The sequence below is a fragment of the Dipodomys merriami genome, unplaced genomic scaffold (assembly GCF_024711535.1).
Source record: "Dipodomys merriami isolate MVZ:Mamm:240054 unplaced genomic scaffold, mDipMer1.0.p SCAF_141, whole genome shotgun sequence".
NCBI lineage: Eukaryota > Metazoa > Chordata > Mammalia > Rodentia > Heteromyidae > Dipodomys > Dipodomys merriami.
This window is the reverse complement of record NW_027202727.1, coordinates 1354776-1379507: the sequence shown is the minus strand read 5'-3', so window position 1 is coordinate 1379507 and position 24732 is coordinate 1354776. Positions and strand designations below refer to the sequence as shown.

General features: G+C 35.0%; 1 non-coding gene across 1 annotated transcript; it reads left to right on the top strand.

The window, feature by feature from the left end:
* The first annotated feature begins 8268 nt into the window (after window positions 1–8268).
* Window positions 8269–8370, top strand: LOC138826302 (U6 spliceosomal RNA). Its single transcript, XR_011371647.1, has one exon. It is a non-coding gene; the product is annotated as a U6 spliceosomal RNA (small nuclear RNA).
* The last annotated feature ends 16362 nt before the right edge of the window (window positions 8371–24732 follow it).

Here is a 24732-nt window from a genome sequence, read left to right as displayed (position 1 = left end):
GAAAACCAAACACCACAAGCAGACCAAAGACTCCACGAAGAGACTGGTTACAGATACCGGGGAGATACAGGATCTTCCCATTCCTCACACACACACACCCCCGAAAATTAAACAACTCTTTTTGGTACCATTTTTTTAAATTTTTTAATTGTTTTCTATTAATCATTTTTTTCTTCTTCTCCTAATTTTTATTTTAGGTGTGTGTGTGTGTGTGTGTGTGTGTGTGTGTGTGTGTGTGTTTGTGTGTGCTTTTTTAAAAAATCGATATTGACATTTTGGTCCTTTTTAAATTGTTTTTATTTTTTTGATTCTTTTCATTTTTTTGTCTTTCTTTTTTTTTTTTTTGCGTGACTTAATTGCTGTTTTGCCTCATCCCCAGATAAATACCCTTCATCAATTATTAGAACTTATCCCCCATTGTGTACATAATTAATCCAGAAATGTATTACTTAATTCACAAACTTTTAGGCTTAAATGTTTAATAGCAGTATTATATCTTTATACCATATAATTTTTAAGTAAATATTTTAAGAATTTTTATTTTTTAGTTTTTCATGTCTCCTTTCTATCATCCCCTCCTGTCATCCTATCCTTTTCTTCTTTCAATATCACTTCTTTAAAGTTACATAATTTTTAAATGTTTCACTTTTTAAATTTAAATTTTTGTTTTTCCATTTTTGATTATCTTCTCTTTAATTTCTCTCCTATCATTCTGTCCAATACCTTTCCCTCTCTGAGATTAGGACTTGATTAAATTTACTTTAATTTCTCCACATATTTCTAATCCTATTTTCCCCCACATTTCTCCTTAAACATAATAATTTCTGATTTGAAAAATTCATCTTTGCTGTTCTTAGCCCATTAATGCATAGTTTTTTGATGTTGAATAGATTGTATCTGTTACACTAGGTTCTTTCTGCAGCCATTTTGACTATGCAACTACAGGACTTTGGTTGATGCTTGCCTTAAAATAGTGTTTTAGCAAAAAAATTGGTGTCACTTTCATATCAACTGTGCAGAACAAGCCGGAAAACACGAGAAAAATGGCAAGTCTGGGTATCTCAACTCCCATTCATGATAATCCAGTGACAGAACAGTTAATGAATAATCCGGAGGAGAGTTCCTGCAAAGAGCACTATAAACACTACTGGTAAACGTGGTGAATGAAAAGAATGAAAGCTTGCAAAGGACTCAGTTTGAACGTGAGAGGGAGAGAGAGAGGAGGCAAACCAAACGTTAGTACAGGAATTTCGTGACTGTGAGGAAACTACTCAAAGACTGATACAGTAATTGCGTGAACAGGTTGAGAACAGTCAAAGAGAAATAAAGGAATTGCGTGAGCAGGCTGAGAACAGTCAAAGAGAAAGAAAGGAATTGCGTGAGCAGGCAGAGAACAGATGAAGAGAGACACAGGAATTGTGTGAGTAGGCTGAGAACAGTCAAAGGTAACTACAGGAATTGCATGAACGTGAGGAAGCTAATTAAAGCATAACACAGGAATTGTGACATTGGGATGAGAATAGACAAAGATCAATAGAGGCATTCATGGAATCCATAAACAGACAGCTGAAAGAATTCAGGGCGACCACACAGGGAATGCGGAATGGAGCCCCACAGCAGGAATGGGAGTCCAAGTAATCCATAACCAATCAACTAAGTGATTTGAGAACACCAAATTAAGGAAGTAAAGAAGTTCATAGAAGATCGAAAACAAGGCTCCAACAAAGAATTTGAAGCCATCAAGGCCAACAAATTAGAAGGAAAAGAAATAAACCAAGTAGAAAGACAACAGTAGATTAGAGCATGCAGAAGATCGAATCTTGGGGATTGAAGACAGCCTAGGTATTATAGAGAAAGAACATACAACTATCCAAGACAAATCCAAGAAATATGATAGATCTATTCAACATTTGGAATACACAATCAGAAGGCCTACTCTGAGGACAAATGGTGTAGAGGAGCAGGTAGAGACAGAAGTTAATTGTTGAGGAAATCTGTTTAACAGGATCCTAGTAGAGAACTTCCCAAACATACAAAAAGATAGGCCTATTCAGATACAAGATGCTTGTAGAATCCCAAATAGACCAGAACAGAACAGCACTTCCCATTGTCACATTATAATCCACACAGGACCAATTCAGATCAAGAATAAGTTCTTAAAAATGTCAAGGAGAAAAAATCAATCATCTAAAAAGGAAAACCAATTAGAATCACCTCATATTTTTCAGCATAAATAAGTAAAGCAAGAAGAGCCTGGCAGGCTGTATGCCATGCCCTGAAGACAAACAATTTTCAACCAAGAATACTGTACCCAACTAAACTCTCCTTCATAACTGAAGGTCAAATAAAAACCTTCCATAGCAAAGAAAAACTGAAAAATATATCTCCACCAAACCAGCCCTATAAAAAATACTTAAAGATGACCTACACACAGAAAACCAACAAGACCACACCCAAACTGAGAATCCAAGAACCATAGGAAAAACCAAGTTTCCACAGCCCCCAAGGAGGTTACCAAACACCTCTCAGTCCTACCTCTCAACATTAACTTAAAGCTCGAATTTAGCAAAATAGACTGTCTAGTTGGATTAAAAAGCAAGATAATTCTATCTCCTGCCTTCAGGAGGCACACTTTACCTATAAAAGCAAACACATTTTGTTAATGAAAGGATGGAATAAAATCTACGAAGCAAACGGCTGCCATAAAGAGGAAGGAGTTGCAATAATAATATCAGATAAAATATGCCTCGAATTAAAATTACTGTAAAGAGATAAAGAAGGTCGCTACATGAGACTTATGGGTTCTCTACTTCAGGAGAATATTACAATTCTAAATATGGAATTGCCAAACAATAGAGCACCAAAATTTATCCAAGAGACACTATTTTCCCTCAGATCTCACATAGGTCCAACGACATTAATTGTTGAGGATTTTAAACACCACCATCCCCACTATATAGATCAAATCAGCAAAAAAAAAAATCAACAGGGAAACCGCAGATTTAAACAACTGCATAGAGCAAATAGATTTAACAGACATCTACTGAATATTTCACCCATTAGCATCAGAATACTCATTTTACTCTGCAGTTCATGGAACATTTTCCAAAAGAGATCACATTTTAGGTCACAAAACGAACTTGTTCAAATTCAGAAAAATTGAAGTTACACCTTGAATCCTCTCAGACCACAAGGGAATAAAATTAGAACTCAACACCAAAAAAGTCTTGTAACACATGGAGGCTGGACGACACACTGTTGAATAACCAGGGGGTCATGGAAGAGATTAGAAAGGAAATTCAAATGTCCATGATATTCCACAAAAATGAACACACAAATTACCAGCTCCTCTGGGACACTGCAAAGGCAGTACTCAGAGGTAAGTTTATAGCTCTGAGTTCCTACACCAACAAATTAGACTGATCTGAAACCAACCACTTAATGAGACATCTGAACCACCTTGACAAAGAGCACCAAGATAAACCCCAATTCAATAGATGGAAAGAAATAATTAACATTAAATCCCAGTTAAATGAATTAGAAATTAAAAAAAAAGAGAATGAATCAACAAAACAAAGATTTGGTTCTATGAAAAAATTAACAAAATTGACAAACCCTTAGCAAATCTTATCAGAAAAAGAAGGAACACACCCAAATAGATAAACTCAGATGTGAGAATGGAAACATCACCACAGAAAACAACCAAGATTCTGAACATTATAAGGGAGTATTTTCAAATCTTTATGCTAATAACTTTGAAAACTTGGCAGAAATGGACCTTTTGCTAGCAATTATCAACATGCAAATACTAAACCAAGATGAGTTAAAGCATATTAAGGGGCCCACATCAAGCATTGAAATAGACACAGCAAAAAGAGACCTCCCATGTAAGAAAATCCCAGGACCTGTACAAGAGCTTCAAAATAGAGCTCACACCAATACTACTCCAACTCTTCGATGAAATTGAAAGAGATAGTTCACTACCGAACACATTCTATGAAGCCATCATAACCCTCATCCCAAAACCAGACACGGACTCATCAAAGAAAGAGAAGTATAGACCCATTTCTTTGATGGACATTGATGCAAAACTTCTCAACAAAATTTTGGCCAATCGACTTCAAAAATTCATCCAAAAATCATACACCAATATACAGGATTTATTTCAGGGATGCAAACCTGTTTCAACATACACAAATCAATTAATATAATTTATCACATCAACAAGAGCAAGGATTAAAATCATATGGTTATCTCAACAGATGCACAAAAAGCATTGGACCAGATCCAACACCCCTTTATGATGAAGGTTCTGGAAAAATTAGGAATCCATGGAACATTCCTCAATACAATAAAAACTATATGGAAAACGTACAACCAGCATTATAATTAATGGTGAAAAACTAAAGCCATTTCTGCTTAACTCGGGAATGAGACAAGGATGTCCACTCTCTCAACTTCTCTTCAACCTAGTATTAGAATGCCTAGCTACAGAAATAAGGGATCCAAATAAGGAAAGAAGAATTAAAATTCTCCCTCTTTGCAGATGACATGATCTTGTACTTAAAGAATCCCACGGACACCACTCCCAAATTACTCATGCTGATTCAAACCTGGAAAAATAGCAGGGTATAAAATTAACCCTCAAAAATTAATGGCTTTTCTGTACGCCAACAATGAGAAAAGTGTGGCTCAAATCAAGAAAGCGTTTCCATTTGTAATAGCGCCACAAAAAATAAAATACCTAGGAATTAACCAAAGAAGTGAAGGACTTCTATGATGAAAACTTTAAAATCTGAAAAAGGAAATCAAAACAGAACTTAGAAAGTTGCAAAAACCTCCCATGTTCCTCGATAGGAAGGATGAACCTTGTGAAAATGGCAATATTTCCCAAGGCTATCTACAAGTTCAATGTCATACCTATCAATATTCCAACCGCATTCTTCAAGGAAATAGAAGAGGCAATCCAAAAATTCATATTGAACAACAAAAGACCCCCAATTGAAAAAAGCGATCCTTAACAGAAAGAACAGTGTTGGAGGAATATCAATACCAAATTTCAAACTCTCCTACAAAGCCATAGTAATTAAAACAGTTTTGTACTGGCACAAGAAAAGATCTCAGGAACAATGGAATAGAATTGAAAACCCAGAAATGAACCTACAGACCCATAATCATCTAATATTTGATAAAGGGTCTAAAAAGATAAAATCGAGGAAAGGCTGTTCAGTAAATGGTACTGGCAAAATTGGTTAATCACTTGTAGAAAATTAAGGCTAGACCCTTACATATCACCCTGTACCAGAATCAAGTCCAAATGGATCAAAGACCTCGGAGTCAAAGCAGATATTTTGAAAACATTACAGGATGGAATAGGAGAAACACTAGGTCTCCTTGACAAAGGCTGGAATTTTCTGAAAAGAAATGCAAAAGCACAACAAATGAAAGAAAGGTTGGACAAATGGGATTGCATGTAATTGCAGAGCTTCTGCATGGCAAAGGACATAGCTAGCAGGATCAATGAAAAGCCCACGGAATCGGAGAGGATCTTCACTAGCCATACAACCGACAAGGGTTTCATATCTAAAACAGATGTGGAAATCAAAATTTAAATCCCCCAACAACAAATACTCAAAGAAAATACTGCCCAATAAATAAGTGGGCTAAAGACATAAAGAGAAACTTCTCTGAAGAGGAAAGGAGGGTGACCAATAAAGACATGCAGAAATGCTCAACCTCCCTAGCCATAAAAGAAATGCAAATCAATCAACACTGAGATATCACCTCACCCAAGTTAGAATGGCTATAATCAAGAACTCTAATAACAACAGATGCTGGAGGGAATGTGGACAGAAGGGAACCTTACTTCATTGTTAGTGAGAGTGTAATCTTTTTCAACCACATTGGAAAGTAGTATGGAGGTTCCTCCAAAGACTCCACATAGAGCTCCCCTATGACCCAGCAATCCGACTTTTGGGCATTTACCCAAATGATCACAAACAAGACCATACTAAAGCTACCACACAGATATATTTATTGCAGCATTGCCATAGCTAAGATATGGAACCAACCCAGATGTCCCTCAGTAGATGAATGGATCAAGAAAATGTTGTATATATACACAATGGAATTCTATGTCTTTATCTGAAAGAATGATATTGCCCCATTTGTTAGGAAATGGAAAACTTGGAAAAAATTATATTACGTGAAGTAAGCCAGGCCCAAAGAAACATAGGTCCCATGGTTTCCCTTATTAGCAATTACTAGTGTATGTCTGAGACATGCAGGAATTGTTAGATAAGTTGATGTTAGGTGAAGTGAACCCCAAGATAAGAATTCAATTTTTTTTTCTTTTCTGTAATTATTTCTAACATATTTATAAGAAGACTTCTTTGTTACTTTTTATGTCCGTCCCACATGGTATAACCCCTGTTTTCGCTGTATTTGATGTTGGTATAATTTGTGGAGGGGAAGGGGAAAAATTTTTTAAATAGGGATACAGGTGGATCAATTGCAACAATGAGATATACAAGACATTATGTCGAAAAACAAATTTTACAACTTTGGTTGGGGAAAGGGGAGGGGAAAATGAGACGTAAGGGGGGTGAGATGGGAAGAGATAGTAAGGAGAAACAAAGGAGTATGCAACAATGCTTGATAAGAAATGTACTCATTACCTTGCCCATTTAATTGTAACCCCTCTGTCTGGTATTTTCACACTTAAAAAAACACAAAACACCATAAAATATAAAGTGATTTTGATAAAAAATAAAAATGATTCAAAATAAATTATCAATGCAAAAACAATCTTTACAGAAGCAAACTCTGAGATATTACATGACTTTGAAAAGGATAAAGTGACTGAATTTAATATAAATTTAGAAGTATGACCATTCAAAAATACAAAAAGATATTCTTTATTTCATTATATAACACAAAACAGAAAGTAAATGTTGTTTAGATGATTTTTTAAAACACAGTCTCTCTGGTGTTGGGAGGGTGGTTCAGTGTAGAGTGCTTGCCTTGCATGCATGAGGTCCTGGGTTTGATTCCTCAGCACCACATAAGCAGAAAAAGATGGAAGAGCTGCTGTGACTCAAGTAGTATCACTAGCCTTGAGCTGAAGAGCTGAGAGACAGCACCCAGGACCCAGAGTTCAAGCCCCAAAACCAACAAAAACAAAACAAAACACAGTCTCTCACTTTTGTGTGCTCAACATTGTAACACTAGTGCTTCAGTCTAGGGCTAAGATTTTAGGTGTGGACATTTATCAACACTCCTGATTCAGATTCTAATTGATAAAATTTTAATCAATATTTTGTTCTTATTAATTTTGCTCTTTGTAAATTCACATATACCTATAAAAGAAGTGTGGCCATCCCAATAACATTCTCAAAGTACTTCCTAATTATGACTTACATAAAGTTGTTTTATATTACAACAAGGAAAACAATGCTACAAATAAGGAAAACCAATACATAAATATTAATGATTAATAAAATAAAAAAAACAATTACCACTGTTTCCAGTATTTGAAATGTATTACATATTCGATTTATTATTTTCTCATATTGCTGTACATTTAAAACTGCCTAAGTCTATGATGTTCAACAAGAATTTTATAGGCTATGAGTAGTCTTTAAAGATTACTATTATTATTATTATTATTATTATTATTATTAAGATTATTATTTATGGTTCATCTCATCATTTGTATATGGCTTATACCATCATTTGTTCCTCACTAATATATAAAGTAAAGAAGCCTTTAAATTTTAACAGAAACTGTGCAGTTAATGTCTTAAATCTGCTTCTTTACACAAACACTTTGCAACTTCTCATTAGTAATGTTTCTATAAACTCTGAAATGTACATATTTAGTAGTATGTACCATGAATCTTAAATGCTTTATGAAAAAGTTTTATAACCTGCTAAATAGTCTTAATTTTGGCATATATGAGCAAATTCCCAAAATTAAACATATTTAAAACATTAAAACTTTTAACAAACCTTAACACTTTCTATAGTGTTCATTATGGCAGGTTCCTTGTACAGATTAATTGAATTCCTTCTCCTACACATCTGTTGAACAACAAATATCTGGTATTATTTTGTTTTTGACATGTCAAACTTGACTTTATTCTTAAATGTGTTCTTATGTAAGAAATACATGATTCTAAAATTTCACGACAATTCTTTTGAATTAAATTTTTGTGGAATTGTCTAGTTTAAGAAAATCAATTACACTTTATGTATAAAAAATGTTCTGTGCTCAATTCAGTAGCACATACACTAACATTGGAACAATAAAGAGAAGAATAGCCCCTGACTGAGGATGACACTCAACTTCGTGAAGCATTCTAGATTTTTAAAAGAACAGATGCTGGAGGGGATGTGGACAGAAGGGAACCTTAATGCATTGTTGTTGGGAGTTTAAACTTGTTCGAAGAGTTTGGAAAGTAGTATGGCGGTTCCTCAAAAGACTACAATAGAGCGCCCCTAAGTCCCAGCAATCCCATTTTGGCATTCACCCAAATGATCACAAACAAGACCATACTAAAACTACCAGCAAAACTATGTTCATTGCAGCATTATTTACCAAAGCTAAGATACAGAACCAAACCCGAGGCCCCACAGTAAACTAATGGATCAAGAAAATGTGTGTGTGTGTGTGTGTGTGTGTGTGTGTGTGTGTGTGTGTGTGTGTGTGTGTGTGTGTGTGTGTGTGTACTGGAATTCTATGCCTCCATCAGAAAGAATGACATCACCCAGTTAGGAAATGGAAAGACATGGAAAAATTTATATTAAGTGAATTAAGCCAGGCTCAAAGAAGTGAAGTAAGCCAGGCCCAAAGAAAGATAGGTCCCATGGATTCCTTAATTGCAATAACTAGTATGTGTCTGCTACAAGCAGAAAACATCATATAAGTTGATGTTAGGCAAAATGAACCCCAAGATAAGGATTCAAATAGTTTTTTATTTCTTGCGATTGTTTCTAAGATATTTATAAGATGAATTCTTTGTTGCTTTGTATGTTCCTCCTGCAAGCTAAAGCCCCTGTTTTCACTGTATTTGATGTTGGTATACTTTGTGCAGTGGAAGGGAAACACAAATCGTTGAAAAAGGGATGCAGGTGGACCCATTGCAACAATGAGATGAACAAGTCGTTATGTCAAAAAATGATTTTGGCCAGGTATTGAGGGATGTGGACAGTGGGGGGGGATGGGGGGGAGGGGTTGGTGGGTGTAGGGGGTGGGAGATGGGCAGGGATGGGAAGGGGAAACAAAGGAGGAGCAAGTGGACTCATTGCAACAATGAGATATACAAGTTATTATGTCAAAAAATGAACTTTACAACTTTGGGGGGAGGAGGACAGGGTGGGAAAAGTGGGGGAGTGTGGGAAGGGATGGGAAGGGGAAACAAAGGGGAGGCAACAATGTTTGATAAGAAATGTACTCATTATCTTGCCCATGTAATTGTAACTCCTCTGTCAGTATTCTCACAATAAAAAAAAATGTACTCAATAACTCACGCATGTAATTGTAACACCTCTGTATGGCATTTTCACAATAAAAAAAAAGAATCATAGGTCCTGTGGTATCCCTTATTTGCAATAACTAATGCATATCTGGGATAAGCAAAGAAGGTATGGTAAGGCGAAAAAAAGGAGTAGGCAACAATGCTTGATAAGAAATGTACTCATTACATTTTCCACGTAATTGTAACTCCTCTGTATGGTATTTTCACAATTAAAAAAAAAAGGTCAAAAGCATGTGCATATGAATAGATAAGATGATGTTAAGGTAAATGAACCCCATGATAAGGACACAAGTGGTTTTGTATTCCTTCCTGTGGTTTCTAATATATTTATAATGTATGATGTGATTTTTATATGTGCATCCCACACAGTTAAAGCCCTGTTTTCACTGTATCTGATGTTGGTGCACCTCCATCTTGTATATACACTTCTCTAATTTGGGGATGGAAAGGGAAAAAACAAAATAGTAAAATAAGGATACAGTATGACCCATTGCAACAATGTGACGCACAAGACAGTATGTTGAAAAACGAACTTTACAATTTAGGAGGGTGGGGGAGGGGAGTGTACTTGTGGAGCTGGGAGGGAAGGGATGGCGGGGGGAAAACAAAGGAGGAGGTAACAATGTTTGATAGGAAATGAACTATTCATGTAACTGTAACCACTCTGTACAGTACTTTTACAATAAAAAATATAAAAATGTTATGGGATGGAAGAGAATATTTCCCCTATTTTACCCATATAATATCGTTAACAAAGAAATTAATACAAAACACTGATATGCAGATATTTTGAATAAATGTGTGTTTGTGTATGTGTGTGTGTGTGCATGCCTGCGCATTTTTGTTCTCAGAGTTTGAATTCAGTGTATCAAGGACCCGCTAGGCCATTCCTCTCTAGATTGATGAGCTACTATATAAGCTACATCTCCATTCTTGGCTCTTTGCTAGTTCATTAATTTTTTTTAATATTTTCATTATTTTTATTGTGAACATACTGTACAGAGGGGGTACAATTACATGGGCAAGATAATGAGTACATTTCTTATCAAGCATTGCAGCCTCCTCCTTTGTTTACCCTTCACTTCCCTTCCCAGCCTCCCCCCACCCCCCACCCCATACTCCCCCCCACACCAAATTTGTAAAATTCGTTTTTGACAGGACAACTTGTACTTCTCATTTCTGCAACGTGTCCACCTGTATCCTTAAATGACTTGTTTTTCCCCTTCTCCTCCACAAATTATAACGACATCAAATATAGTGAAAGCAGGGGTTATACTGTGGGGGAGGGATATACAAAGCAAGAAAGAAATAATTTTATAAATGCGTTAGAAAAAAATTCATGAAAGAAAAAATCATTTAAATACATATGTAAGGGTTCATTTTCCTAACATCACATTATCTGACCTTTGCTGCTTGACTCATACATATACTAGATATTGCAAATAAGGGAAACCATGGAACCTATGTTTCTTTGGGCCTGGCTTACTTCACTTAATATAATTTTTTCCAAGCCTTTCCATTTCCTAACAAATGGGCAATGTCATTCTTTCTGATGGAGGCATAGAATTCCATTGTAATTTTTTTAAAATAATCTCATGAATATTTTTTGTCCTGATTGGCTTCGAACGGTTATCCACAGATCTCAAGTTCCTGAGCAGATACCCGAGTAGACAGGATTACAGGTGTGACCAACCAGCACAAGGCTTTCAGAATAATTTAAAAAATAGAAGAAAATTTACTTCATGGAGGCTTGTTTATCATCTCCCACTTTTAAAGCATTTTGGAGTGATTATATGTGAATTTATTTCATTTTTGGATTCTTAAAAGACAGTAAGTGATGGTATTTAAAAGTTTTAATCTTTTTTTTTAAAATTTGGTCATGCGGCATGAACTCTGGACTTGGGCACTCTCCCTGGGCCTTTCAGCTAAAGGTTAGTGCTCTACCCCTTGAGCCACAGTGCCACTTCTGCTTTCCTGGTAGTTTATTGTAGATAAGAGTCTCACAGATTTTCCAGCCTGGGCTTGCTTTGTAGCGCATTCCTCAGATCTCAGCTTCCTCTGTAGCCAGGATTGTAAGTGTGAGCCACCAGCTACCAGCTAGTTTTAGTACTTTTTTTTTGGGGGGGGGGGTCCAGTCATGGGGCCTGAACTCTGGGCCTGGGCACTGTCCCTCAGCTCTTCAGCTCAAGGCTAGTGCTCTACCACTTGAGACACAGCGCCACTTCCGCCTTTTTTCTTTTTTGCTTATGTGGTGCTGAGGAATCGAACCCAGGGCCTCATGCATGCAAGGCAGTCGCTCTACCACTGAGCCACCTTCCCAGCCCTTTAGTACTTTTTAAAATGTATACAGGAACTGTGGAACAGAAGAAATTTGTCTCTCTTTAGACTTCAATTTATGAGCTCAGCTCTGAGCATGATAACCCAATGTTACCAACACTGTGTTGAAGACAAAATGTGACAGAAAACAATTACCGTGGGCTCTGAAGGAGAGGACAGCAATTCAGAACAAGATTCATATAGCCATTCTTGGGTTTATCATAATGAATTAAATGTGTCCCATCAGTTTAGTCATTTTAATGTTCTTACTCATCAGACATTTTTGGGGACACCATATGCCCTTTCATCAATTCAGTCTCAAGAAAATGAAAAATTTTATCTTCTTACAAAAAGCTTCACTAGAGAGAAATCTCCATTAAGTTAAGGGGGAAAATGATTGTTTTTTTTTAATAGGTTATTGTGAACTTTGTTTCTTAAAAGTGAATGAACAATTTATATTTCAGTCTTTAAACAAAAGGTTCTTATCCTTTCTAAAATGTTTTTCCCTCATATTTAAATCATGATGGCCTGTAACATCTGAAGCATCTAAAAACTGAAATAAATATATATTTTTTAACAAAAAAAAACAATTAACGTGGGCAATAATTGCTATGCTATTATTTCTTGGACAGCATGAATATTGAGTTGAGAGAGTAAGGGAATGGAGAGGATTTTACCTACTTTTTTATTGTTTACTTTTTGAAATTTTGAATCATTTCCTTCCCCACTGTGTGTCTTTGGGCCATGAACTTAGTGCCTTTAATTACAATATTTCCTAACACTAAAATGGTAATAATATTAGAATTATAGCAAATGTTTTCTTAAGAATTAAGAGAAAAAAAAACTTGTGAAATACTTAGCATAAATTTCTAGGAATAACAATTACAATTACATGGGCAAGATAATGAGTATATTTTTTATCAAGCATTGTTGCCTCCTTTGCTTCTTGTTCCCATCCCTTCGCATCTCCCCCCACACTCCCCATCCCACCAAGGTTGTAAAGTTCATTTTTCGAAATAAGGATTTGTACATCTCATTATTACAATGAGTCCACCTGCATCCCTATTTAAATGATTTGTTTTTTTCCCTTCCCCTCCACAAGTTATACCAACAACAAATACAGTGAAAGCATGGGTTATACCATGGGGGATGGACATACAAATCAACAAAGAAATCATCTGGTAAATGTTTGAAACAATTGCAATAAAGAAAAAAAACAATTGAATCCTTATCTTGGGGTTCATTTCATCTAACATCAACTTATCTGCCCTTTTCTGCTTGTCTCAGACATATACTAGTTTTTGCAAATAAGGGAAACCATGGGACCTATTACCTATGTTTTTTTGGGCCTGGCTTAATATATTTTTTGTAAGTCTTTCCATTTCCTAACAAATGGGGCATTGTTATTCTTTCTGATGGAGGCATAGAATTCCATTGTGTATATATATATATATATATATATATATATATATATATATATATATATATATATATATATCACATTTTCTTCATCCTTTCATCTAGTGAGGGACATCTGGGTTTGTTTCATATTTTAGCCATGATAAATAATGCTTCAATAAACATAGTTGTGCTGGTAATTGACAAGGGTCTCATATCTAAAATATACCTGGAACCAAAAAACTAAATCCCCCAACGACAAATCCTCAAAGAAACAACTGCCCAATAAATAAGTGTGCTAAAGACTTAAAGAGAAACTTTTCTGAAGAGGAAAAAAGTATGGCCAATAGACACATGAAGAAATGCTCAACCTCTCTAGCCATAAAAGAAATGCAAATCAAAACAACATTGAGATGCCACATCACCCCAGTTAGAGTGGCTATAATCATGAACTCTAAAAACAACAGATGCTGGTGGTGATGTGGACAGAATGGAACCTTAAAGCATTATTGTTGGGAGTGTAAACTTGTTCAACAGCTTTAGAAATTAGTATGGAGTTTCCTCCAAAGACTCCACATAGAGCTCCTCTATGATCCAACAATACCACTTTGGGGCATTTACCCAAATGGTCACAAACTAGCCAGCAGTTTTTTTAAAATACTAAATAGAATGCAATCATTACAAAAGCCATTACATGTAATGAGAAACCAGAAGGCATCTTCTCTATTGACCATGCTCTGCTTCAAAGTCAGCCAGGTGGATAACTTCTCATGCTGTAAATCAAACTGGTTTTATTATGTCTTGACAGTATAAAAACATCAGGGACAGAATAATGAAGGAATGTTGTAGACTGAGGTGAAGTCCATATGAAAATGTTTGGGATGAGGGTTATGATGGTTTCATAGAATGTGTTCAGTAGTGATTTACTCTTTCAATTTCATTGAAGAGGTGGAGGAGTATTGGTGTGAGTTCTGCTTTGATGGCTTGAAGAATTCTGCTGTCAAACCATCTGGTCCTGGACTTTTCTTAGCTGACCAATTAGAAGGAAAAGAAATAAAAACCAAAGTAGAAATTCTTGACAGCAGGGTAGACCATGCAGAAGACCAAATCTCGGGGATTGAAGACAGCCTAGATATTATAGAGAAAGACCATACAAGCATCCAAGACAAGTCCAAGAAATACGATAGATCTATCCAACACTTGGAAGACACCATCAGAAGGCTTAATCTAAGGAGAATGGGTGTAGAGGTGCACCTAGAAACAGAAGGTAATGGTCTAGGAAATTTTTTTAACAGGATCCTAACAGAGAACTTCTCAAACATGCAAAAAGATAAGCCTATTCAGATACAAGAAGCTTTTAGAACCCCAAATAAACTAGATCATAATAGGACATCCGACCATCACATTATAATCCACACAGGATCAACTCAGACCAAGGAAAAGATCCTTAAAGCTGTCAAGGAGAAAAGATTAATCATCTATAAAGCGAAACCAATTAGAATCACCTCAGATTTCTCAGCAGAGACAATCAAAGCAAGAAGAGCCTGGAATGATGTATGCCAAGCTGTAAAAATCAAACAACTATCAACCAAGAATACTGTACCAGCTAAACTCTCCTTCATAACTGAAGGCCAAATAAAAACCTTCCATAGCAAAGAAAAATTGAAACAGTACATCTCCACCAAGCCAGCCCTACAAAAGATTCTTAAAGATGCCCTATAAAGAGAAAGTCAACAAGACCACAATAAAGGCCAAGAAACTGCACCCAAACTGAGAATCCAAGAACCATAGGAAGAACCCAGTTTTTGCAGCCCCCAAGAAGGTGGATAAAATGGCAGGAACTCTCAAATACCTCTCAGTCCTATCTCTTATCATTAACGGACTGAACTCTCCAATTAAGCGGCATAGACTGTCTAGTTGGATTATAAAACAAGATCCTTCTATCTGCTGCCTTCGGGAGTCACATCTTGCCTGTAAAAACAAACACATTTTCGATGTTAAAGGCTGGAGCAAAATCTACCAAGCAAACGGCCCCCCAAAACAGACGGGAGTTGCAATCCTAATATCAGATAAAATAGACTTCAAATAGAAATTGGTTAGAAGAGATAACGCTACATACTAATTAAGGGATCTCTCCTTCAGGAGGATATTACAATTCTAAATATCTATTCGCCAAACAATGGAGCACCCAAATTTATCAAAGAAACACTACTTTCCCTCAAATCCCACATAGATCCAAAGACATTAATTGTTGGGGATTTTAACACACCACTCTCCCCACTAGATAGATCAACTCGGCAAAAACTCAACAGAGAAACCGCAGATCTAAACAGCTGCATAGATCAACTAGATTTAAGAGACATCTACCAAATATTTCACTCAGCAGCATAAGAATACACGTCTTTCTCAGTAGCACATGACTACATTTTATCAAACAATGACTAACTGATTTATATTTTTTATCATGGAATTTTATTTGATATATATTTATTGATTAAGTTAAATAATTGGCCAATGGCAATATGAATTATGCATGAACAAAGTTTATTTAACACAAATATTTTATTCACAAGACATATTATGGCTCTCTTAAAGAACACTAGATGGCAGTGTGTTATTTATTTATTAATTTTTAGTTATTTTGTTAATGGTTATTAATTATCAGAAGTGACAGTTTCCTTAGGCTCTTTCCAAAATATATTTAAAGCATTTGATTATACTCCCTCTATTTCCTTTTCATTACTCCTTCCTCCAAAGATTTCTGTTTTTCACATAAAATAACATCTTTAAATACGCACATATAATCTAATTTGGAAGATTTAAGGTGAACTGCAGCTTAATTCAATATGTACAGTGAATCAACAGGATGAATAAAAACTTTAATATTTTTTCTTATCTTTTGAATTGGGCCATTGTTATTATTATGGTTAGGGTTAGGATCCCAGACAGAATTAGAATTAGGGTTAGAGAAAAAGAAAATTTAGGTTCAACACAAGATGACCCATTGCAACAATGATACTCACAACACACTATATTGAAAATGAACTTTACACCATTGGGAAAGAGGAGTGAGAGAGGTGGGAGAGGGAAGTTATAGTGGGAGAACAACAAAGAAGAGGGTAACAATGTTCATCAAGAAGTGTACTCATTACTTTACACATATAACCATAATCCCTCTGTCAGCCTATTTTACAATAACTAAAATTTTAAAAAATGCAAAATAAAACCTGACAGGAAATAGGAAAACACTTTAAAAACTTTAGGTTCAAAATGCAAGTAAAATTTAGACCTACATACCTAGCAAGAGTTGGGATAAATGTGAAATAGAGGCTTGCTATTAACATTTTGATTCAGTTATCTGTAGGTTTAGGATTCAACAAGGTGTTCCAGGTAGAGCTGGGGTTTGGATGAGAAAAAGATGTAAGATATTGTGTAAAACTGCAATATGTTTTAAGAAGAATGAATGATATCAAAGTTAGAATGAATGAAAACCAACGTCTGTGTTACTTTTAACATTCAGATATTATTTGGTTTAAATTGTGAATTGCTGTTTTAGTTCTTGTTAGGGTTAGCGAAGGATAGGATTAGGGTAAAATTTAGTTTTTCACTAAGAAGCAGAAGCAATAAAATGTGTGATTGAATAGAATCCAGACAATTTTCCTTACATTAACCATTTGGTGTTAATTTAGATTGTGATTAAGATTAGGTTTCTGGTTAAAGGGGGTTGAGGAAAGAGTAAAGAACTTGGTTAAACTGGTGGCTTGCACCTATTATCACAGCTGCTCAGGAATCTGATTTCTGAGGAATGCAGTTCAAAGCCAGCCCTGGCAGGAAAGTCTGTGAGACTCTTATGTCCAATTAACCACCAGAAAACCTGAAAGTGGTGCTGTGGCTCAAGTGGTAAAGTGCACACCTTGAGCTAAAGAACTCGGGATCTTGCCCATGCCTAGTGCTCAGGGATCCTGCCCAGGCCCAGAGACCAATCTGCACGCCCAACAAAAAGAAAAAAAAGGAATGGGTTAAATGTTAAGTAAATTTGAACTTATTTTAGGTTCTAGGAATTCAGGAATAGCTGGGATAATGGAAGTACAATGTATTTCATAATATTAGGATTTGAGATCAATGGGTATAATGATTCCTCTTATGGAACAAGATAGGTTCAAAGTTAAGAATGAGAAAATCTATAGGGTTTAGGAAAACCTGCAATTTATTTTAAGAATTACAAGTGGAATTTCAGTTAGAATGACACAAACAAGCGTTTTTCATAAATTTTAGATTTGAGATACCATTAGTGTCAAGGTTATGGTTAGGATTCTAGCCATGGTTAGGGTTAGAATGTAAGAGAAAAAAATGAGGGTCAAATTGAAGGTAAATTTCTTTTTTTTTTTTTTTGGGTCCGGTCATGGGGCCTGAACTCTGGGCCTGGGTGCTGTCCCTCAGCTCTTCAGCTCAAGGCTAGCACTCTACCACTTGAGCCACAGCACCACTTCCGGCTTTTTTCTTTTTACTTATGTAGTGCTGAGGAATCGAACCCAGGGCCTCGAGCATGCAAGGCAAGCGCTCTACCACTGAGCCACATTCCCAGCCCCTGATAGTAAATTTCATATTAAGCCAGGTAAGAATTAGAATGAATGTGAACTAGAGTATTGCTATTAATTTTAGAATCTACTTACACTTAGGCTTATGGTTATTCTCAATGTTCCAGTTAAGATTAAATAATGGTTAGTAACCAGTGTGGTCAAAAACATTTCCTGAATTCTAAATTTTAAATCTACTCAGTTTTAGCCTTTGATTATATCATTTGTTGTCTCTTCAGAGCAATCAAGCTAAACTAAATACTACTTTTTAATCATTTTGCTTACATTGTAAATAATATCAACACAGGTCACAAAGAGACTGATTATTTCAGACTCATCATATTTGGTAAAGTTAGTGTGAAGAATATAGAGAGCAGAAGGTTCTTATACTCAATAAATATTTTTGGCTAATTTGAATTAAATATCTGGATTTCTAATTTGGAGGTTAATCACATGGAAACGGGAAAAAAATTTAAAAAATAATTACTTTGAGACGATTTTTCTTCTTAAAATATGAAGCAAAATATCTCTAAGAAATATATATTTTTCAATAAAATGTTTCAACCCTTAGTAAAGTGCTTTATATTTTAATATAAAGTCTGTCTCAAAATAGAAATTCTGCAACTAATCTAATGTATTTTTTTCATGCACAAAATTCTGTGACTTCTAGTCTTATGTGATTTTAATTATATTTTATAGTTGTGACATGATCCCTACTTATATTTATTACAAACTTCTGTAATTATACAAATCATGCCGGTACACACTAACTTACATAAGATAATATTCAAACAAAATTATCTTTTTTTCCTGTCTCCAACAGGGAAGAATGATGTGCTAAAGTATATTAAATGAAAGCATTCTAACAAAGGCTCTTTATGGAATTGAAATTTGCCACATGAGGATGGGAACATAAGCACTTTCTACTTGGCTGAACAGGAATTTTGTTTCTATAGTACTTTCTTGCCATTTATTCACACAGGGAAAGCCATGAAATTTGAAATTCATATGAAGGAACTGCATTCCTAAAAGATGTGGCAACCCTGCTCAAAAGCTCGATCTTATCTCTAGTTTTTTGTGCTTGCTGGCTGATCTATTTCTCTATCATGTGTTTCATATTATTAAACATACTAATAATTCAGCAGTAAGTACATTACAGGAGATTCCTGAAAATCACAGCTATTGTGGTTTAATAATCAGAAGAGAGGAAAAAGATTATATTAATCTCCAATTTCTCCCTTTGGCCTTCAATTTGCCAATTAATTTTCAAAACAATCATCTAAGATGTTAGTTTATTTTTCCCTTTTTAATTAGAGATTAAGCAAGTGGTTTTTTTGCAGTAAAAAGTGATGACAGTGGTATCGGAGCTCTGGTAAAGGCACCTTCTCCTTAGCAAGTAATGCTCTACGGACTGTAAATATAGAAGCCACACTAAAATTCTCTACACACACACACATACACACACACACACACACACACACACACACACACACACACACACAACACGCACACACACAACTGCCAACCAGACACATCAGAGATAAGTTCCATTCCCTTGTAATGATAGTTGATTGATGTTTGCTGCATTGCTTTATCTCAGCTTCAAGATCTTGCCTGGACCTTTATCTTTCCCCGAGATCAAGTCCCTAATTCTTAGTATCCCGTGTGTCTGTGTATTCACAATAAGTTCCTGGCTGCTACAGGCCAATTAATACCCTGAATACAGTATCCTCAAACTTCACATCCAAGTCAAACTCCATGACTTTAGACACCGTTGCAAAATACTAAAAATTATTGGATGTGGAAACCAAGAGAACACCCACCTTTTTACTTTAGTAGCAATTGACATCATGAAAGTAGAATAATATTGATCAAGAACTTAGGGAAGACAATGGGAGTATGTCTAAAATACTGGATGTGTGTTACAGATACAAAATCATCATCTATAGGCTTATTTATTGAAAACGTCATCATATATTGAAAGCACTATTTACAAATACAGGTTTCCAGTTACTTTGCTTACTTATCACTTCTTATCACAAATCTGCTCATGAATTTCTATAGTATCTTTGAATAAATGACATGATTTTCATGTATGTATCATCTTAAGGAAAGACATTATGCTTTACATCTTTCTTTCTATATGACAAACCCTTATATTTTTGTTTCCCTGTTTGCTGAATAAATGTATTCCTGGAAACAGGATATTCACATCAAATCTGGGTGTAATTTTTATTTTTTAAATTTGAAATATAAACTTTGTTGTGACTAGTCATTTTCTAAAAATGAGTGATATTCACGAACAATGTGCCTTTAAGTAAATTGAGACTTGATGTGGTATGATAGTTCTTGTGTCTAATTGACTTAACCATTAGATGATTCATGTATAAACATATGCATTGCACTTAGTTATTTTTATATATAAAATAGTCCCCAAGGATATACTTTAAAGTGATAAGGGGGGGTTGTCTCCATGTGACATACTTTATATTTATTTCAGTAAAAGTACTAGAAATAAATGATGTTTACTGGAACAATATAAAAGAACATATTTTCTTTAGAATATATTTCTAAAGATAATAGATTTATTGTTTAAAGAACAGAAAAGAGTAAAATAGGTTTCTTGCTTGAAACTGCATAAATTACATATGAATGTAGCTCAAGATGAGACTCAGAGATAAATTCATATTAATATTACTGAGATTTATATCACAATATAAGCAATATAGGTATTTTAAGGAACGGGTCATACCAAGTCCTAGATACCTAATGGATGAAGAATGGTATTGAAAATAGCAGAGGAAAATAAATCAACATGCAGATGTTATGATTTTATGATACTAATATGAAAAAAATGGAGCATTTGCCTTTCTGAAGAAGAATGTTTAGCCAGTAATTTCTGTGAAAGGCATCAATTGTAATCAGTCTACAGTCTTTTCCTCCAAGTTATCCAAGAGTACTATACTCAACCTCTGAAGAGTAAATAAGAGTTAATTAGCTTTGTTTAATATTAATTTACTTGTAGCAAATAGGTTAAAATATCTGCTCTCTTTCTTTCAATGTAATAACTTACATTTGTCTTACCTATACTCAAGACCACCCGAAGACCACCAGAGACCTCGACCAATGCAAATAACAAAGGAGTCTTTTATTTGCAAGCTCCAGGCTGGTACTCTGTGCAATCGGTAACCCATGACACTAAGAGACCCAAAACATAGAATCAGCACAGTTTTTAGAGTATTGAACAAACTACTTTGAGGAAGATTTACATGAGCAATTACTTGGTTGATTAACATTTTAAGCAAACTAAGTTATACATATGTGATTGGCTAATATTATTGAGGTGGGATTGACAGGAAGTGTCTGGCCACTGGGTCACCGTGTCCTGCATGGCTAACCAATGTTTGGTAAATGCATTTGGAGAAAATTTCTGTGACTTTACCAAGGATTGTTTATGTCTCAGTTGTCCAGGAATTGATTTCCTTTTTGTGTCATTTCTGGGTCCAACCCATGGTTATTTTCATAATTCATACCTCACAAGATGTTTGCTAGCCTGTAATGAAGTTACTTAGGCCTTCATTGTGCCTCTTTAAGCTTTAAGCCCTTCACATTTCATATTATTACTGTCTCTTCATAGAAGCCTGAAATCACTATTTCAAAGTAACACAAACAGAAAAACAAAAATAACTTGATACAACCATCACAAATCCTAAATTATGTCACAAAAATCCACAATATCATAAATAAACCAGAGGAAGAGGATAAACAGTGGCAGAATAACAACAGAAAATTACCCTAGATTTCTCTAATGAAACAGAGATTTAGAATCCTAGAAGGTACTCCATTTCTAGAGTGTCACACTAAGTTAGGTATAATTATATATAGATACACAATTCAAAAGAATATTTTATACTGTCTTCACAAGAAAACAGAAATCTATGAAAAGTTACCCAGCCAGGAAGGTGACTGCTGTGACTGTATTGACCAACATATTCAAAAACCCAACTGCAGTGTGGAACTGAAAGGGCCACGTGAGAAAAAAATTCATGAACAGAGACACTCACATATAAACACACATAATTCACCTTACCAATGGATAGTTGGAACTTTCGTTGGAAGCATTAGTATTCATTTGACAACTCTCTCAGGACTGATCTCTTCTCCTACACTTAATGGTCTAGACAAAAACCTAATTCCAGAAAAGCAAATCACAACAGAAGAACAAAGCAACACTTGGCATATCAACCAAGAACATAGATAGTCACCTATTAAGATCATAGATCCCCTAAATTGAAGCCAAGAAATACTTCAAATGGACAGAACAAATCAGAAAAATATGACAAAAGTCATGCCAAGGTAACAAAATTCACACAGTAAATAAACAGGCATTAGAACAATCAATTACCTAGAAGATAGTTTTCAAAATACATTAAAAATACTGCTGGAAATTGTGATTAATGAAAAGATACAAAACCTCTACAAGGAAATTTGTGAACAAGATGAGACCAAGCAAAGATCAGCAAAATAATTCATGGAGACTCCAAACACAAAGAAAAATAAATTCTGAGAAGGCAAGAGAGTCCAAGGGAAAAATGGATGCCTAGTTAAAAGATATGAGAGAAGACATCGCTAAAACACATACCTCCCAAGTCCCCACCCAATAAAAAGTTGTAAAGAAAATCCATACAAGACCAAAATAAAGCTTTAATAAAGAGATAGAAGCCCTAAAACAATAACCAATTGTAAGACAGAGAAATCAAAGAGATAGGCTCATTCAGATAAGAGAAGCCTTTAGAACACCAGAGTGTACCAGAACAGAACAAACCACCATCACATCATAATCCATTAGAGGATCATTAGACATCAATGAATGGACTCTTAAATCTGTCAGGAGAAAAGACTGATTATTTATAAAGGATATACAGTCAGAATAAATACAAATTTCTTAGCTGATATGGTAAAAAGGGGAGCCTTGCATGATATATGACAAATATTAAAGGCAAACAATACCAACCGTGAATATGGTCCCAAACCAAACTCTCCTTTACATTAAAAGGATATATAAAAATATTTCATGACAAAGAAAACTTTAAACAATGTATCTCCACCAATCAGCAGGATAGAAGTTAATCAAATATATCCTACATAGAGAAGATCATAAAGAACAGAAAATGGTTATATAAAATGCTCCCTACCAGTGAACAAGGTAAATGTATTAAGAGTAGATTAGACACAGAGGCTAAGAACAGGTGAATAACATGGCAGGACTTATGAGATATTTCACAGTCTTAACTCTCAATATAAATGGAATTAACTTTCGAAATAATAAACAGATTAAATAGTAGTATAATAAAACAAGACGCATGCATGTAGTATCTACAAGAGACACATTTTATTGACAAAAACAAACACTTACTCAAACTGAAAGGCTGGAAGGAAAATTTTCAAGCAAATGAACACCATAAACAGGCCATAGTACAAACATAAGATGAAATAGAATTCAAAATAAAATTACTAGGAAGAGACATTATATATTGATAAAGACACATCTCCATTAGGTGGGTATATCATGTCTAAGTATCAATGTCCTGAATCCTGGAGCACCCCATTTCATCAACCAAATACTACTTAACCTAAAAACACATCGCAACACATCATTGAAATGCATGGATAAGTTATCCAGGAAAAACACAATCAAGAAACTGAAGACCTAAATAACTACATTGAACGCTTCTCCTTAACAGACATAGACAGAATATACATTCAGCATGAGTATACAAATTCTTCCCAGCAGCTCATGGAAGAATCTCCAAAATACAACATATCCTATGTCACATAGAAATTCTATCCGAATTGAAAGAAAAATTATTTGAATTCCCATATCTTGTCAGACCACAACAGAATAAACTTAGAATTAAAAAGCTAAAGCAAAAAAAAAAAAAACCCTAACCCATGAAGAGTGAACAACACATTGCTGAATGACCAGTGAGGCACTGAATACATTAGAATGAAAATCTGAAAGTTTCTGAAAATTAACAAATTGAACACACAAAATACCAACTCTTCAAAACAGTAAGTGCAGTACTTAGAGGAAAATTTATAGCTCTAAATGCCTACATCAAGCAATTGGGGAAATCTGAAGTCTGTATTTTAATTATATAACTCAAAATTCTTGAAAACAGGAACAAGCCCAAACCCAAAGCATAAGACAGAAACAAATAAAAAAATCAGAAATAACTAAATAAAGATGAACTAAAACATAAAAAGATCAACAAAACAGAATTGGTTGTTTCAATAAATTAACAGACTTGACAGACACCAAATCTAAGAAGATTTAGATAGAAAGATAAATAGAAAGCCCACAGATTGGGAGAAGTTCGTTACTTGCTCTGCAATAGGCAATGGCCTTACATCTCAAATATATTTAGAGCCCCAAATGTTAACTCCCCCCCTAAAAACAAATCTTCAAAGAATCAACCCTCTTAATAAGTTGGCTAAAGATTTAAAGAGAGACCTCTCTGAAGAAGAAATATGAATGGTGAATTGAAACATGAAGAAATATGCCACATTTCTGGCCATAGAAATACAAATAAAAGCAACATTGAGATTCCACCTTCCCCCAGTTTGATAACCATTATGAAGAAAACTAATAATAACAGATGCTGGTCTGGTGGGAATATAGCCAAAAGGGAATGTTACTGCACTATTGGTTGAAAAGTATACTTGTTCAAATACTCCATAAAGAAGTATACATGTTCCTCAGAAGATCTCCCCTATGACCCAGCAATCCCACTCCTGGGCATTTACCCAAATGACCACAGACAAGGCCACACTAAAGTTACTATCACAACTATGTCAATTGTAGCATTATTTACCATAGGTAAGATATGGAACCAACACGG